General features: G+C 43.6%; 1 protein-coding gene across 2 annotated transcripts in view; it reads right to left on the bottom strand.

The window, feature by feature from the left end:
* Window positions 1-18,048, bottom strand: part of LOC106587948 (tumor protein p53-inducible protein 11) — a 58,831-nt gene extending 40,783 nt beyond the window's left edge. The window contains exons 1-2 of one of the 2 annotated variants that reach the window (XM_045711330.1): window positions 17,932-18,034; window positions 17,409-17,443 (exon numbers count right to left, since the gene is read on the bottom strand). The gene's annotated coding sequence lies outside the window, so the exon portion shown is untranslated. Of the gene's footprint in view, window positions 1-17,408; window positions 17,444-17,931 lie in introns of both variants that reach the window. The other variant, XM_045711329.1, reaches the window with a different exon arrangement.
* Between the last annotated feature and the right edge of the window lie 269 nt (window positions 18,049-18,317).

Genomic DNA, 18,317 nt, shown 5'->3' with positions numbered 1-18,317 from the left:
CGTTTCTAGATTACTCAGAGTAAACCTGCCCTTTAGGCTCTGTGTCTTTTCAACCCTCAACACGTACGAGAACAAGCCTCTGGACATGCTCCAAATACTGGTTCTCCTGCCTGGTATCATTTAGAACACACACACACACACACACACACACACACACACACACACACACACACACACACACACACACACACACACACACACACACACACACACACACACACACACACACACACACACACACACACACACACACACACACAGAGAGAGAGAGAGAGCCCATGCAATATGCATGTCCCTGAATCCACCCAGATCAACGCTGACCTTTCAGCTGAGCGGAAACAGTAGTTGCCATGGTGTCGAGGGCGGTATGTGTGTGTGGTTTGGGATTGGGAACAGAGAATTTGACACATTAAAAGATTAGGCCTAAAAATTCCAATGTTTTCTCTTCTTAGTAAAATTTAGTATAGCCGTTGCTTTAGTATTCGTTTTTCAAAGCATACAAGAAGACATCGTTATGGTCCTGATGTTTTCCAGAAGTTAATCTGACTGACTTCCTAGGTCGGCAGCCGTGTTTAATTAAAACAGCAGCAGGAGGTTAACGACCAGATTACTGCCAACCTGTTTACTCTGGGTCAAGGGGCCAATGGCACTAGGACGGCCAGTTACCAAACAACCACAACGCCAAAAAAAAGGGAACGCAGCACTCGTTCCTGTCCACCCTGACCCCCCGTACCCTCTTTCCTCCCTGACCCCCCGTACCCTCTTTCCTCCCTGACCCCCCGTACCCTATTTCCTCCCTGACACTCCGGAACCTACTTTCCCCCCTTGCCCCCCGCGTACCCTCTTTCCTCCCTGACCCCCCCGTACCCTCTTTCCTCCCTGACCCCCGTACCCTCTTTCCTCCCTGACCCCCCGTACCCTCTTTCCTCCCTGACCCCCCGTACCCTCTTTCCTCCCTGACCCCCCGTACCCTCTTTCCTCCCTGACCCCCGTACCCTCTTTCCTGCCTGACCCCCGTACCCTCTTTCCTGCCTGTCCCCCGTACCCTCTTTTCGCCCCTGTCCCCGTACCCTCTTTCCTCCCTGACCCCTCGTGCCCTCTTTCCTCCCTGACCTCCCCGTGCCCTCTTTCCTCCCTGACCCCCCGTACCCTCTTTCCTCCCTGACCCCGCCCCCATACACCATGACCCTCTGGTACCCTTTGACCCCCCTTTGCTGTAGTAACTACTAACACTGCGGTCTTTAGTGAATGGATTGATCCATCGAGGAAATGGCTGTTAGTCCATGGATCATTACACCTAAAGAGGATCCACGCGGACTCTCAGATTGGAACAATATATTGACCAAATGACTGAGGGAGTCCCATATGGCGCCCTATTCCCTATATAGTGCACTACTTTTGACCAGGGCCTAATATGACTCAGGTCAGAAGTAGTGCACTATATAGGGGATAGGGGGCCAGTTGGGACGTACCATGTACACAGACTGTAAATAGACTGCCATTAGTTGGTTCAGCAGCGTGACGTATAGCCACTACCACCCAGCCATACTGTATGGAGAATAGAAGGCTGCCATAGCTTGTATCTCAAATAGCACCATATTACCTATAAAACTAAACTGCCTTGATCCAATGTAGTGCACTATAAAGAGAAAAGGGTGCTATTTGGAACACAGCCACTGGTTTAGTACACATGCATATTAATAATGCCCATCTAAACGCATGTTAGAGTGTTGAGCCGTCCATCGCACCTTGGCCTCCCGGGTGGCGCAGCGGTCTAAGGCACTGCATCTCAGTGCAAGAGGCATCACTACAGTCCCTGGTTCGATTCCAGGCTGTATCACAGTCCCATAAGGCGGCTCACAATTGGCCCAGTGTCATCCAGGTTTGGCCCAGTAGGCCGTCATTGTAAATAAGAATTTGTTCTTTACTGACTTGCCTAGTTAAATAAAAGGTTCAATAAATTAAAAAATATTGAGTAAAAAATATTAAGTCCTAATTATTATCGTTGAACCAAAATGTATTTCATTAAGGAGGTATCTAAAGCTAGAATCAGAATGACAATTATAGACATGTAGTCCACCAGAACATTGTGTGTGTGTGCGTGTGTGTGTGTGTGTGTGTGTGTGTGTGTGTGTGTGTGTGTCTCTCTCTCTACCTGGGATGTGAATGGGCTCAGAGGGAAGGTAATGCATGTGGTTGGAGATGAATCACAGTGATGCTTCTGTTAATGTTCTTCTCCTTGTTTAGAATCACCATCATACACAACATGAACAAAAGTCCAAGGTGTTCCATGGGGTTGAGGTCAGGGCTTTGTGTAGGCCAGTCAAGTTCTTCCACAACGATCTCGACAAACCATTTCCGTATGGACCTCGCTTTTTGCACGGGGGGCATTGTCATGCTGAAACAGGAAAGAGCCTTCCCCAAACTGTTTCCACAAAGTTGGAAGCACAGAATCGTCAAGAATGTCATTGTATGCTGTAGCGTTAAGATTTCCCTTCACTGGAACTAAGGGGCATAGCCCGAACCATGAAAAACAATCCCAGACCATTATTCCTCTTCCACCAAACTTTACAGTTGGCACTATGCATCGGGGCAGGTAGCGTTCCGACAGACAAACCCATATTTGTCCATCGGACTGTCAGATGGTGAAGCGTGAGTCATCACTCCAGAGAATGCATTTCCACTGCTCCAGAGTCTAATTGCGGTGAGCTTTACACCACTACAGTCAACGCTTGGCATTGCACATGGTGATCTTAAGCTTATGTGCCGCTGCTCAGCCATTGAAACCTTTCATGAAGCTCCCGACTAACAGTTATTGTGCTGACGTTGCTTCCTGAGGCAGTTTGGAACTTGGTAGTGAGTGTTGCAACCGAGAGCAGATGATTTTTACTCGCTATGCGCTTCAGCACTCGGTGGTCCCGTTCTGTCAGCGTGTGGCCTACCACTTCACAGCTCAGCCGTTGTTGCTCCGAGATGTTTCCACTTCACAAATAACAGCACGTCCAGTTGAGGGGGCAGCTCCAGCAGGGCAGATATTTGATGAACTGACTTGTTGGAAAGGTAGCATCCTATGACGGTGCCACATTAAAAGTCACTGAGCTCTTCAGTAAGGCCATTCTACTGCCAATGTTTGTCTATGGAGACTGCATGGCTGTGTGCTCGATTTTATACACCTGTCAGCAAACGGGTGTGGCTGAAATAGTCAAATCCACTCATTTGAAGGGGTGTCCAAATACTTTTGTATATATAATGTATGTAAAACTTTTTGAGCTAGATTGCCTGTCTTTGCAATTTGTTTATTTTTGTTTCTGCTCATTAGCGTATTTAGTTAGCAGCCTCCATTGAAATTCTATATTACTTATGCTAATGTTGTTAGCATTCTGGTAATAGATGCCCAATTGTGTGTGTTTTTATTTTCGGTATGAGAGAAGGAACATCTGGATACCACCTCACACACCCACACCTGATAATAAACACTAGCTGCAGGTAGGGAGGTTGGAAGGCAGAGAGGAAGGGAGGTAGGGAGGGGAGGGAGGAAGGTAGGGAGAGAGGGGAAGGAGGCAGAGAGGGAGGGGAATGAGATAGGGAGGCAGAGAGGGAGGGAGACAGGCAGGGAGGGGAGTGAGGAAGGTAGGGAGAGAGGGGAAGGAGGCAGAGAGGGAGGGGAATGAGATAGGGAGGCAGAGAGGGAGGGAGACAGGCAGGGAGGGGAGTGAGGAAGGTAGGGAGAGAGGGGAAGGAGGCAGAGAGGGAGGGGAATGAGATAGGGAGGCAGAGAGGGAGGGAGACAGGCAGGGAGGGGAGTGAGGAAGGTAGGGAGAGAGGGGAAGGAGGCAGAGAGGGAGGGGAATGAGATAGGGAGGCAGAGAGGGAGGGAGACAGGCAGGGAGGGGAGTGAGGAAGAGGAGGGAAAGAGGGACTGAAGAGGCATGCATGTGAATCTCCTCTTGAAACAGACAAATCTGGGACCAATGACGTCTCATAAACGTATGACTGACTGAAGAGGCATCTTTCTGGGTGAAGTGAACATGTCATTGTAGCAGACGTCTTTATCCATAACGTTTAGTACACCTGACCCCAGACGGAATCAAACCACGACCCTGGCCTTGATGCCTTCATCCATAACGTTTAGTACACGTGACCCCAGACGGAATCAAACCACGACCCTGGCCTTGATGCCTTTATCCATAACGTTTAGTACACCTGACCCCGGAGGGAATCAAACCCACGACCCTGGCCTTGCTAACGCCTCGTGCTTACCGTCAAAGCTACACAGGAGCACTGTTGAATCCAGGAGTTGACTACAGTGAATGTGATAGAAGAGTTGCCACACAGTTCCACACTTCGGCCTAATGGGTTTGGCATATGAATATTTGGTCCATTAATATGGGCCATTAACAATGCATTTTCACTGTGAATTTATTCTTAACAAAACGAATGCATTTTCACTGTGAATGTCTTGCTTAGAAAGTCTCCTGCCCCTCCCTCTCTACCTAACTTAAATCCATTGGTTTTTAGATGGAGAGGCTAGCCAGGGCTAAGGCTCCAGATGGAGAGGCTAGCCAGGGTTAAGGCTCCAGATGGAGAGGCTAGCCAGGGTTAAGGCTCCAGATGGAGAGACTAGCCAGGGCTAAGGCCCCAGATGGAGAGGCTAGCCAGGGCTGAGGCCCCAGATGGAGAGGCTAGCCAGGTCTAAGGCCCCAGATGGAGAGTCTAGCCAGGGCTAAGGCTCCAGATGGAGAGTCTAGCCAGGGCTAAGGCTCCAGATGGAGAGTCTAGCCAGGGCTAAGGCCCCAGATGGAGAGTCTAGCCAGGGCTAAGGCCCCAGATGGAGAGTCTAGCCAGGGCTAAGGCTCCAGATATACCACTTTGCATACATCTCAGTATGTCATTTTTCATCTCAGTAGGTCTTCTGTATGCTGCATGACGATATTGCCACTCCTATTTTCCATAACTTCGTCAATCTAAGCCTACTAGAAAGTGTGTGCCCTCAGGCCTGGAGGGAAGCTAAAGTTATTCCCCTACCTAAGAATAGTAAAGCCCTTTTACAGTCTCAAATAGCCAACCAATCAGCCAGTTACCAACCCTTAGTAAACGTTAGGAAAAAATGGTGTTTGACCAAATACAATGCTATTTTACTGTAAACAAATTGACAACGACTTTCAGCACGCTTAAAGGGAAGGACATTCAACAAGCACAGGATTTACACAAATGACTGATTAACTGAGAGAAATGTATGATAAAAAGTTTGTGGGGGCTGTCTTGTTAGACATTTTAGTGGGGCTTTTGACATTATCGATCATAGTCTTCTGATGGAAAACGTATGTGTTATGGCTTTACACCCCCTGCTATATTGTGGATAAAGAGTTACCTGTCTAACAGAACACAGAGGGTGTTCTTTAATGGAAGCCTCTCCAACATAATCCAGTTAGAATCAGGAATTCCCCAGGGCAGCTGTCTAGGCCCCTTAGTTTTTAAAATCTTTACTAATGACATGCCACTGGCCTTAGGTAAAGCCAGTGTGTCTATGCATACGGATGACTCCACACTATACACGTCAGCTACTACAGCGACTGAAATGACTGCAACACTTAACAAAGAGCTGCAGTTCGTTTCAGAATGGATGGCAAGGAATAAGTTAGTCCTAAATATTTCTAAAACTAAAAGCATTGTATTTGGGAACAAATCATTCACTAAACTCTAAACCTCAACTAACTCTTGTAATAAATAATGTGGAAATTGAGCAAGTTGAGGTGACTAAACTGCATGGAGTAACCCTGGATTGTAAATTGTCATGGTCAAAACATGTTGATACAACAGTAGCTAAGATGGGGAGAAGTCTGTCCATAATAAAAGCACAGCTCTGCCTTTTTAAACAACACTATCAACAAGGCAGGTCTTACAGGCTCTAGTTGTGTCGCACCTGGACTAGTGTTCAGTCGTGTGGTCAGGTGCTACAAAGAGGGACCTCTGAAAATGACAATTGGCTCAGAACTACATAGATCCATGACTACATGGAACTATATTCCACATCAGGTAACTGATGCAAGCAGGAGAATCATTTAGAAAACAGATAAAAATACAACTTATGGAACAGCGGGGACTGTGAAGAGACACAGACACATACAGACACAGACACACACACACACACACACACACACACGATAAGACACGCACTCTACACACACATACACATGGATTTTGTATTGGGCATTCAGTTAGTCTGCTCTGCTGGGCATTCAGTTAGTCTGCTCTGCTGGGCATTCAGTTACCTATTGGATTAACCCTGTGTGTGGGCAGGGTTAATCCACACACAGTATCAGCACCTTTTCTCTCTCACTAACACTGTCACACTTCACTCTCCTCAGAGAGCCTTCAAAACCGGTCAGAATAACAGGTCTGCCAAGCACCACCATCCTGGCAGACACCTTGTGATTCACCTGACAACATTACCAACACCTCGGAGAAATAGAGAGACAGAGAGAGAAGGTGTCAAAGAGAGACTTCACCAGAGAGAGAGAGATAGATATGAAAAGAGAGAGAGATAAAGATGGAAAGAGAGAGATCAATATGGAGAGAGAGATATGAAAAGAGAGAAATAAAAAGAGAGAGAGACATGAAGAGATAAAGAGAGCGAGAGAGAGACATGAAGAGATAAAGAGAGCGAGAGAGAGAGAGAGAGAGGAGAGAGCAAGAGAGCCAGGGAGAGCGAGACAGAGAGAAGGAGAGAGAGACAGGGAGACAGAGAGAGGAGAGAGAGCGAGACAGAAAGTGAAAGAGAGAGCAAGGAGAGAGATGCCACACAGCACTACTCAGTCACTAAATTACTCTCAATAGGTTTGTCAAGTGGCAGAACTAGCAGCACTTGAATTGATACGTCCTACTGTCTGTGAATGATAAAGACCTTTGTAAAGGGCAGTGACTACACAACTACTAGCCTAAACAGAGATCAGAATTATTTTAGTTGGTCCGATTCTAACCCACATTCACACTGGTAGGTAGGTATGTATGTACACTGAGTGGACAAAACATTAGGAACACTTGATTTTTCCATGACATAGACTAACCAGGTGAATCCAGGTGAAAGCTATGATCCCTTATTGATGTCACTTGTTAAATCCACTTCAATCAGTGTGGGGTGAATGGGCAAGACAAAATATTGAAGTGCCTTTGAACAGTGTATGGTAGTAGGTGTCAAGAGCACTGGTTTGTGTCAAGAACTGCAACGTAGCTGGGTTTTTCACGCTCAACAGTTTTCCGAGTGTATCAAGAATGGTCCACCGGGGGATCACGTGACCCTTGAACGAGATGGCCGCATGAACTAAGAGATCCGCACAAGTAATTTCCAATTCCTAATCTTACCTCCACTTCAAGTTTAAACTCCGTTAGCTTTAGTCAAAAAGTAATGGCGGCTACAAAAGGCAACATTACAGGTGACATTTTTACCCGGACTCGAGCATTAGCGACAGAAAAAGCCTCCAAGAAGCAGCTAGCTTCAGTATGAACATCCTCCCTAGACTGAACTATTTATTTCAGATGCTCCCATGTTATCTCCCAGTTTCCTTTTTCAAAACAACATCACCAAATTTATATGGGGCAATAAAAAAACCTAGGATCAAGTACTCCACTCTAGCGAAACCTGAATCTAAGGGTAGTCTTGCCCTTCCCTCCCTTCAATTGTACTACTGGTCTGCCCAAATCCGCAACATGCTAACATGGATCACAAACAGACAAGAGTCAACGTGGATTCAGATAGAAGCCCAATCCTGTGGTTCATTGCCCCTAAACTCAATTATATTCATTAATAACTTTAGTGAAGTGGGCAACATAGCCAAAACCTTTGTGATTTACAGCACCCTACAAGTGTGGAAGGACTGTAAGAAATACCTGGGCATTTCCTCCCAAATATGTTGTCACTCGCCTACAGTAGGCAACCCAGACTTGCCAAAACCCCTGAGGGATGCCAACTTTAATCTTTGGCATACTCTAGGAATCAGGACCTTTTCAGATCTATTTCATCAGAAAACCACTACACTGAAACCCTTTCAAGAGCTCTGCAGTGAATTCAATGTGCCAAGATCCCTTTTTTTTTTTTTTTTTTTATCTTCAAATTAGACATGTCACTTCCTCATTTACTTCCAAGAGGAGGTTTAGAGCTCAGCTGAAAGAAGTTGAAACCCTTCTTGTCACAGCACAATCCATTAAAGGCAAAATCTCCTATATCTATAGACTCCTTTCTGAGAAAGGGGGCTCCTCCTTTACTCCTTTGAAAATAATCTGGGAAAAGGACCTTGGTCTGACTATCAGTGATGAGTTATGGGCGGAGGTCTGACTATCAGTGATGAGTTATGGGCGGAGGTCTGACTATCAGTGATGAGTTATGGGCGGAGGTCTGACTATCAGTGATGAGTTATGGGCGGAGGTTTGACTATCAGTGATGAGATATGGGCGGAGGTCTGACTATCAGTAATGAGTTATGGGCGGAGGTCTGACTATCAGTGATGAGTTATGGGCGGAGGTCTGACTATCAGTGATGAGATATGGGCGGAGGTCTGACTATCAGTGATGAGTTATGGGCGGAGGTTTGCCACAGGGTATACTGCTCCTCTACTAATGTAAAAATGAAAGAATCTAATTACAAATTATTGTACACATTTTATTACACTCCTTTGAGACTCCATAGAATGAAAACAGACATTTCTCCTAACTGTAAAAGATGTACCTCTGAAAGTGGAACCTATATGCATGTATTTTGGAGCTGTAGAGAGATCTATACATACTGCTGCACAGAAAATACTAGATGTACAGTTTGATATGACCCAGTGTATCTATATTCTTAATGCCCAGCAGGACTTTGTTCTTGATCCTGGCAAAGACAATTTGCTTATGACTATTACATACTTTGCTAAGAAATGTATTGTGGGACTCTAATACCTCTAGTACATTTAAAATGTGGATTGACCAGATTGTTGACTTTCTCCCTCTTGAAAAGCTCACTTATGACCTCAGCAAGAGACAGCCCAAGTTTGATAGACTCTGGTCTCCACTACTCAACTATATTTCAAATTGGACAGAGTGAATGGGGTGATTAGGGGAATGAGCAGATACATGTTGTGTAAGGTGCTGTAAACAACAACTAATTATTTGCTCGTCGTCTCAGCTAAGGCTGGAAATAGCTAATAAGAACCTTGATAGTGCTGCTGCAAGTTTATATATATATATTTCTTTTTTAATAATTATTCTTTGTGCGTATGTATATTTTTTTATTTTAATATTTTATTTTGGATTTTATTTTGATTTTATTTTTGTCTGTCACATGGATCTGGATCCTCCTTCGGCCGCCTCTCCTTCCAGTTCTCTGCTGCCAATGACTGGAACGAACTACAAAAATCTCTGAAACTGCAAACACTTATCTCCCTCACTAGCTTTAAGCACCAGCTGTCAGAGCAGCTCACAGATCACTGCACCTGTACATAGCCCATCTATAATTTAGCCCAAACAACTACCTCTTCCCCTACTGTATTTATTTATTTTGCTCCTTTGCACCCCATTATTTCTATTTCTAATTTCTTCTACTACAAATCTACCATTCCAGTGTTTTACTTGCTATATTGTATTTACTTTGCCACCATGGCCTTTTTGCTTTTACCTCCCTTATCTCACCTCATTTGCTCACATTGTATATAAACTTATTTTTCTACTGTATTATTGACTGTATGTTTGTTTTTACTCCATGTGTAACTCTGTGTTGTTGTATGTTGTCGAACTGCTTTGCTTTATCTTGGCCAGGTCGCAATTGCAAATGAGAACTTGTTCTCAACTTGCCTACCTGGTTAAACAAAGGTGAAATAAAAAAATAAATGAATAAAAAAACATCTGTGAATGTGGAATGTGTTTTGTTGATTGATTGAAAAACAAGAAAATTTTTAATTTAAAAATTTAAAAAAAGAATGGTCCACCAACCAAAGGACATTCAGCCAACTTGACACAACTGTGGGAAGCATTGGAGTCAACATGGACCAGCATCCCTGTGGAACGCTTTAGACACCTTGTAGAGTCCCTGCCCTGACGAATTGAGGCTGTTCTGAGGGCAAAAGGGAGAAGGTGTTCCTAATGTTTTGTTCACTCAGTGTAGATGTCCACACTATGAGGTTGGAATAATATTATGAATTGTAAAAATTATGATAATGCCCTTTTGGTTTAAGTGCTGTTTGAGCCTGGGATGGAGTTCTGGCCTGCCGGTAACATCCTCTTTAACCATGATGAGACCATGCTGTTTGAGCCTGGGATGGAGTTCTGGCTGCCCGGTAACATCCTCTTTAACCATGACTTAGACCATGCTGATGCTTCTTGTTCTCCGCTCCTTCAACACTGTAATATTTCAGTTCTAGAAGCTGCAGAGGGAATCGGTTAGGGACCAGGGATACTACAGTTCACCTGAGAAGGGTGGGCAGGACAGACAGACAGAAAGAGAGACAGACACAGACAGAGTAATGGGACAAACACCAAATTGAGACTCTGCATTGCAGAATTCTGTAAAATAACATCCTCTGTGTACAACGTGAAACACCAAGTAATGCATACAGAGCAGAATTAGGCCGATACCTGCGAATGATCAAAATCCAGAAAAGAGACGTTAAATTCTACAACCACCTAAAATGAAGTGATTCCCAAACCTTCCATAACAAAGCCATCATCTGCAGAGAAATGAACCTGGAGAAGAGCCCCCTAAGCAAGCTGGCCATGGTGCTCTGTTCACAAACACAAACAGACCCCCAGGACAGCAACACAATTAGACCCAACCAAATCATGAGAAAACAAGAAGATTATTACTTGATACATTGGAAAGAATTTACCAAAAAAACTGAGCAAACTAGAATGCTATTTGGCCCTAAACAGAGACTACACAGTGGCAGAATACCTGACCACTGACTAACCCAAAATGAAGGAAAGCTTTGACTATGTACAGACTCAGTGAGCATAGCCTTGTTCTCAGGCTATGTGCACACTGCCCACAACATGAGGTGGAAACTGAGCTGCTCTTCCTAACCTCCTGCCCAATGTATGACCATATTAGAGACACATATTTCCCTCAGATTACACAGATACACAAAGATTTCAAAAACAAACCCAATTTTGATAAACTCCCATAACTACTGGGTGAAATACCACAGTGTTCCATCACAGCAGCAAGATGTGTGACCTGTTGCCACAAGAAAAGGTCAACCAGTGAAGAACAAACACCATTGTAAATACAACCCATATTTATGCTTATTTATTTTCCCTTTTGTACTTTAACTATTTGCACATCGTTACAACACTGAATATAGACATAATATGACATTTAGAATGTCTTTATTCTTTTGGAACATTTGTGAGTGTAATGTCTACTGTTAATATTTGATATCTTATTTCACTTTTGTTTATTATCTATTTCACTTGCTTTGGCAATGTTAACATACGTTTCCCGTGACAATAAAGCCCTTAAATTGAAAATGAGACAGACAGACAGACAGACAGACAGACAGACAGACAGACAGACAGACAGACAGACAGACAGACAGACAGACAGACAGACAGACAGACAGACAGACAGACAGACACAGAGAGCTAGGCTTTGTTCCTGATCAAAGCTAATCAACAACAAAAGGTTATTTTTGTACTGCCAGTTTTAACGTATTTACTACCAGTTCTTTGATGTTTTGACAGTGTTACTGTAGTTCTAATACATTAATCTATTCAAGCTTCGACTACATGGTTCTCAGAGAGCTCAGAGAAAAGCACTCAGGACGAGATGAGTAGGCAGACAGGACGTGCGAGTCAATCAGAGAGAAGCTCTCTCAACTCTCTATTACCTTCTCCCTCTTTTACTCGTCTCCTGTCTCTCTGTCCTTCTACCTTCCTCCCTGTGTCTTTCTCTCCCCTCCCCCCATCCCTCTCCCTGCTCTGAATGACGTGGCAACTTCAGCCCGCCAGACACCCGGCTAGTTGGCTCTATCAGAGACATAATGAGTGCCATTGTGAGAAACACAAAGCCAAACACATTACTAGCTATGTAAGAACCAGTGGGAGATGAACAGAACTGGCTCAGTTGGAACCAGAATACTGCTGCTATTGAGATTAAATACTACCCGAGTCTGAGTCGGGTCCATTTTTTAAAAACCTTTAAATTAATGATGTCTAGCCTAATAGATTCTTAAAGAATATGACTTCATAATTCTTCACGAGCTTAAACTGTATTTCTCCACCAGAACCCATTATGAGCTTAGTTCAACTGTATTTCTCCACCAGAACCCATTATGAGCTTAGTTCAACTGTATTTCTCCACCAGAACCCATTATGAGCTTAGTTCAACTGTATTTCTCCACCAGAACCCATTATAAGCTTAGTTCAACTGTATTTCTCCACCACAACCCATTATAAGCTTAGTTTACTAAACAAACACAGTACAGCCTCAAAACAAGGTTAAAAGTAGCATTCAGTCCTTGCATCCATAGTTCTGTCCTTACCTTTCTCCAGCACCATCCCCCCAGCTGTTTACCAAAAAGAGTGTCCGGGTGGCAACTTTACTGTTGCTTGAATCCGTGATGAGCCCCTTTCAAGCCCGGCGCAGCTCGCTACCGTAATTAGGGCCTTATTTCAGGCCCTTTAGCAGCCATGAAAAAGCACATTATCTGTGAGAGGTGGAGAGATCAGCAGAGCAGAGGTGTGCATTGAAAATGGCACCTTATTCCCTATATAGTGGTACTACTATAGACCAGAGCCCTATTCCCTATATAGTGGTACTACTATAGACCAGAGCCCTATTCCCTATATAGTGGTACTACTATAGACCAGAGCCCTATTCCCTATATAGTGGTACTACTATAGACCAGAGCCCTATTCCCTATATAGTGGTACTACTATAGACCAGAGCCCTATTCCCTATATAGTGGTACTACTATAGACCAGAGCCCTATTCCCTATATAGTGGTACTACTATAGACCAGAGCTATATTCCCTATATAGTGGTACTACTATAGACCAGAGCCCTATTCCCTATATAGTGCACTACTATAGACCAGAGCCCTATTCCCTATATAGTGCACTTCTTTTGACCAGATCCCTATTCCCTATATAGTGCACTTCTTTTGACCAGAGCCCTATTCCCTATATAGTGCACTTCTTTTGACCAGATCCCTATTCCCTATATTTACATTTAAGTCATTTAGCAGACGCTCTTATCCTATATAGTGCACTTCTTTTGACCAGGGCCCTATTCCCTATATAGTGCACTTCTTTTGACCAGAGCCCTATTCCCTATATAGTGCACTTCTTTTGACCAGATCCCAATTCCCTATATAGTGCACTAGTTTTGACCAGGGCCCTATTCCCTATATAGTGCACTTTTTTTGACCAGGACCCAACTATGAGAACTGATATCGTATACTCGTTGATCAAATTATATTTCAATAAAATAAATGTTTGCAGGAATGCAAATCGTATCTGTTTCTAACTCCAGAAATGATGTCAGAGCAATCTGAGATGGTGGGTGAGGAACCCATCTTACTCATGAGATGGGATGACACTACTACCATCCTGTCACCATGATGTTGGAGGAGTGGGTCATTATGTACACACACACACAGTGGTTTCTTAGTTACAAGGCTCCAGATGTCTCCTTTAATATTAGTTATATTACTATCCTGCACCAGCAGCCCAACCACCTTACACACACACACACACACACACACACACACACACACACACACACACACACACACACACACACACACACACACACACACACACACACACACACACACACACACACACACACACACACACACACACACACACACACACACACTTCCTTTGCTGCTCCTACTCCGTTCTTTATTTTACTGTTATTATCTATCCTGATGTCTAGTCACTTTACCCTGCCTTCATGTACATATCTACCTTAAATACCTCATTATTATCTATCCTGATGCCTAGTCACTTTACCCTGCCTTCATGTACATATCTACCTCAAATACCTTATTATTATCTATCCTGATGTCTAGTCCCTTTACCCTGCCTTCATGTACATATCTACCTCAAATACCTCATTATTATCTATCCTGATGTCTAGTCCCTTTACCCTGCCTTCATGTACATATCTACCTCAAATACCTCATTATTATCTATCCTGATGTCTAGTCCCTTTACCCTGCCTTCATGTACATATCTACCTCAAATACCTCATTATTATCTATCCTGATGTCTAGTCCCTTTACCCTGCCTTCATGTACATATCTACCTGTATATAGCTGCACAGAGATCTGGTACTCCCTGTATATAGCTCCACATTGATCTGGTACATCCTGTATACAGCTCCACATTGATCTGGTACTGGTACTCCCTGTATATAGCTCCACATTGATCTGGTACTCCCTGTATATAGCTCCAGTCTTGTGTATTTTATGTATTCAGTGAGGGTGAACAGCAGAGAGAGAGAGCTATAAAGCCCTGAACAGAGAGGGTGAACAGCAGAGAGAGAGAGAGAGAGAGAGAGAGAGAGAGAGAGAGAGAGAGAGAGAGAGAGAGAGAGAGCTTTAAAGCCATGAACAGAGAGGGTGAACAGCAGAGAGAGAGAGAGAGAGCTATAAAGCCCTGAACAGAGAGGGTGAACAGCAGAGAGAGAGAGCTATAAAGCCCTGAACAGAGAGGGTGAACAACAGAGAGAGCTATAAAGCCCTGAACAGAGAGGGTGACCAGCAGAGAGAGCTATAAAGCCCTGAACAGAGAGGGTGAACAGCAGAGAGAGAGAGAGCTATAAAGCCCTGAACAGAGAGGGTGAAAAGCAGCGAGAGAGAGCTATAAAGCCCTGAACAGTGAGGGTGAACAGCAGAGAGAGAGAGCTATAAAGCCCTGAACAGTGAGGGTAAACAACAGAGAGAGAGAGCTATAAAGCCCTGAACAGAGAGGGTAAACAACAGAGAGAGAGAGCTATAAAGCCCTGAACAGAGAGGGTGAACAGCAGAGAGAGAGAGAGAGAGCTATAATGCCCTGAACAGTTAGGGTGAACAACAGAGAGAGAGCTATAAAGCCCTGAACAGAGAGGATGAACAGCAGAGAGAGATAAAAAGCCCTGTACAGTGAGGGTGAAAGGCATAGAGAGAGATAAAGCCCTGAACAATGGGGGGATAATGTAGTATGACTTCACTCCCAGTCACAGTAACAGCCAGTCTCACAAAAGGGACATTGATTTGAGATGTAACCAATGAAAGGACTCCGCTCAGCATGGTACAACAGTAGCCTACACTGTGACAATCTCAGAAGGTGCAACTGTTTGTTTGCGTCCCAAATGGAACAATATTCCCTATATAGTGCACTACTTTAGACCAGAGCCCTATTCCCTATATAGTGGTACTACTTTAGACCAGAGCCCTATTCCCTATATAGTGGTACTACTATAGACCAGAGTCCTATTCCCTATATAGTGGTACTACTATAGACCAGAGTCCTATTCCCTATATAGTGGTACTACTATAGACCAGAGCCCTATTCCCTATATAGTGGTACTACTATAGACCAGAGCCTTATTCCCTATATAGTACACTACTATAGACCAGAGCCTTATTCCCTATATAGTGGTACTACAATAGACCAGAGCCCTATTCCCTATATAGTGGTACTACTATAGACCAGAGCCCTATTCCCTATATAGTGGTACTACTATAGACCAGAGCCCTATTCCCTATATAGTGGTACTACTATAGACCAGAGCCTTATTCCCTATATAGTGGTATTACTATAGACCAGAGCCCTATTCCCTATATAGTGGTACTACTATAGACCAGAGCCCTATTCCCTATATAGTGGTACTACTATAGACCAGAGCCCTATTCCCTATATGTACACTACTATAGACCAGAGCCTTATTCCCTATATAGTGGTACTACAATAGACCAGAGCCCTATTCCCTATATAGTGGTACTACTATAGACCAGAGCCCTATTCCCTATATAGTGCACTACTATAGACCAGAGCCCTATTCCCTATATAGTGGTACTACTTTAGACCAGAGCCTTATTCCCTATATAGTGCTGACTAAAAGGAGAGGCACGACTCACTACCTGACTAAAAGGAGAGGCAAGACTCACTACCTGACTAAAAGGAGAGGCACGACTCACTACCTGACTAAAAGGAGAGGCACGACTCACTACCTGACTAAAAGGAGAGGCACGACTCACTACCTGACTAAAAGGAGAGGCACGACTCACTACCTGACTAAAAGGAGAGGCACGACTCACTACCTGACTAAAAGGAGAGGGAAGACTCACTACCTGACTAAAAGGAGAGGCAAGACTCACTACCCGACTAAAAGGAGAGGCAAGACTCACTACCCGACTAAAAGGAGAGGCACGACTCACTACCCGACTAAAAGGAGAGGCAAGACTCACTACCCGACTAAAAGGAGAGGCACGACTCACTACCCGACTAAAAGGAGAGGCACGACTCACTACCCGACTAAAAGGAGAGGCAAGACTCACTACCCGACTAAAAGGAGAGGCAAGACTCACTACCCGACTAAAAGGAGAGGCAAGACTCACTACCCGACTAAAAGGAGAGGCAAGACTCACTACCCGACTAAAAGGAGAGGCAAGACTCACTACCCGACTAAAAGGAGAGGCAAGACTCACTACCCGACTAAAAGGAGAGGCAAGACTCACTACCCGACTAAAAGGAGAGGCAAGACTCACTACCCGACTAAAAGGAGAGGCAAGACTCACTACCTGACTAAAAGGAGAGGCAAAACTCACTACCTGACTAAAAGGAGAGGCAAGACTCACTACCTGACTAAAAGGAATCCACGGATTACGGTACATACTTTTGCGCGCGAAATCCTCTTGTCATACCTGAACAGCAGACATTTTGAACATACATGCAATAGTTCATTGGATCAGTCTAAAACGTTGCACATACACTGCTGCTATCTAGTGGCCAAAGTCTAAATTGCGCCTGGGCTGGAATAATACATTATGGCCTTTCTCTTGCATTTCAAAGATGACGGTACAAAAAAAATTGAAAAAAAATCATGTTTTTTTTCTTTGTATTATCTTTCACCAGATCTATTGTGTTATATTCTACTACATTAATTTCACATTTACACAAACTTCAAAGTCTTTCCTTTCAAATGGTATCAAGAATATGCATATCCTTGTTTCAGGTCCTGAGCTACAGGTAGTGAGATTTGGGTTATGTCATTTTAGGTGAAAATTGAAAGAAAGGTACGGATGCTTGGTTAATGTACATGATATTATGTGATGACTGTATAGTGTTAATGTATAGGCAGCTGTCCAACATCATTGGATGTGGATGAGAGGACGACGACAAGGGGGAGGAGGACGACAAGGGGGAAGAGGATCACAAGGAGGACATACCACATTAACCCGGAGCTATCTGCCTCCTGGATGTTCTAAGACAAGTGGGAAAGAGAACAATTCAGGCTGCGTAGTCTGGTGTAGTAAAGAGTAGACGCTTCTCCATAGTAAGAATTAGCCATACAATTACAGGGCAACAGAAAACAAGTGTACTGTAGCGTGTACTGTATCCTACACATGGGGGACAACAGCCAAATGCGGATGAAAAGCTAAATAACATGTTGAAATCAATGAAAACATAACAAATATATTTTCTCTGTCATATTTAGGAGGATTTGATATATATTTACAAGTTGTTCAATGCGTAAATGCAATCATTTAGCCCATGTCGCCCAGTCTGTATGAAAGTTAAGTCATGTGTGCAAAAATACAACATTGTTTACATAAATCTTCAGTCCACTGCACTCGTGTCTATAAATGAAACGTTGTAACGTTTCATAAAATAACGTACCCACAATAACACCAAGAACACCTACTCTATTTAAAAAAAGTTGTAAACGTAGTTGTTTTTCGAGCGCCTTACCTTGTTGACAATGAACTTTCCTTAGAATTGTTTAAAAATCCAAGGCAGTGTGTCTCTCACAAAACATCACGCTGACTACAGTCCCCAACAGAATCAACACATTTACCGTAAAGGTAGGACAAGAGGATTCCCCGCGCAAAGGGATGTACCGTAATCCATGGACTACACAACGCCTTCAAATAATTATTGATTGACAGGTTGAATTAATGCCATATATTTCATGAATCCATGAAGTCCATTTTAGTTTTTAATCTGAATATATACAGTTATAATACAGAAATAATAGTACAGGTATATGCAATATATAGAGCTTACTTTACACAAAAATATATTTTAACATTGCTATGATTAACATATACAATATTATAGCTCGTTTTTTCAGTTCG

Source organism: Salmo salar, unplaced genomic scaffold (genome assembly GCF_905237065.1).
Source record: "Salmo salar unplaced genomic scaffold, Ssal_v3.1, whole genome shotgun sequence".
Classification (NCBI taxonomy): domain Eukaryota; kingdom Metazoa; phylum Chordata; class Actinopteri; order Salmoniformes; family Salmonidae; genus Salmo; species Salmo salar.
Note: the sequence above shows the minus strand (reverse complement) of the source record. Positions and strands in the feature narration are given on the sequence as shown.